The sequence below is a fragment of the Egretta garzetta genome, unplaced genomic scaffold (assembly GCF_000687185.1).
Source record: "Egretta garzetta isolate BGI_Z169 unplaced genomic scaffold, ASM68718v1 scaffold56, whole genome shotgun sequence".
Lineage (NCBI taxonomy): Eukaryota > Metazoa > Chordata > Aves > Pelecaniformes > Ardeidae > Egretta > Egretta garzetta.
The window spans coordinates 13710966-13711909 of record NW_009260182.1 but is presented as its reverse complement, the minus strand read 5'-3'; positions in this window follow the sequence as shown (position 1 = coordinate 13711909).

Genomic DNA, 944 nt, shown 5'->3' with positions numbered 1-944 from the left:
AACAGCCCGGAGTTTATTCCTCAGACTCCTTCCCTGGCTTTAATCCCGCTCCTAACTGCACTCCACACTCCTGCTGTGCCGGGAGAGCTGGCCCCGGGCCCCCCCCCCGCTGTCCCTGCTGTGCCGGGGGGGCTGGCCTGCACCCCTCCAGCCAGGAGCAGCCCAGGGGGAGCCCAAGGCCCTGGGCGGGGGGACAGGGGACGTGGCTTGGCCAGGGGAATTGGCTCTTCAGAAGAAATCCATCAAGCGCTTACCCCAGGCTCAGATTAATCTCAGGCAAAGTTCAAAGCCCCCCCAGCACCCCCCAGCCTGGGGCTCCAGAGCTGGCAGGTACGCTTGCTGGAGCTGCCCAGGGTGCTCCGGGAGATACCCGGAGCAGCACAGACAGGGGACCGTGCTCTCCCGCTCACCGCTTTGCTTTCCAGAGCCACCCACCAGCCGACACTGCGGGGGCTTAGCACAGACCTCGTGCTGCAGACCCCTCCCACGTCCTCCCCTGACCCTTGGGGATGTGGTCACGGGGATGCTGTTTTCACCGGCGAAGTAGGTAGAGCCAACCGAGATGCGGCTCCCTCAGCCTCTGCCCCCCCCCTTAGCAGCTGCCCCCCGAGATCCCAGCGTGCCGTGAAAGGCACGTTCACAGCGGCGGGGTTGTGCACCTCTCCAATGCAGATTCCCGGCCCACCAGCAGTGTCTGCTGGGTCATGGACCCATAAATCCCTTCCAAGGCAGATGCAGAGCACCCAGCCGCTCTGTGTGGCTCTCTACTTACAAGGCAGGGTATTTATTAGCTCCCCCCTCAAAAAAAAATTAAAAGGAAACCTGCTACTTTAACAGGGGTTTTCATACCTTTTCTTTGTCAGCATCATGAGTGCTGGGATTCCCCCCTTGCCCAGGCGTTTTTGAAAAGCGAGGGATGCTGTGGGGCACTGGTGAGAGCCACT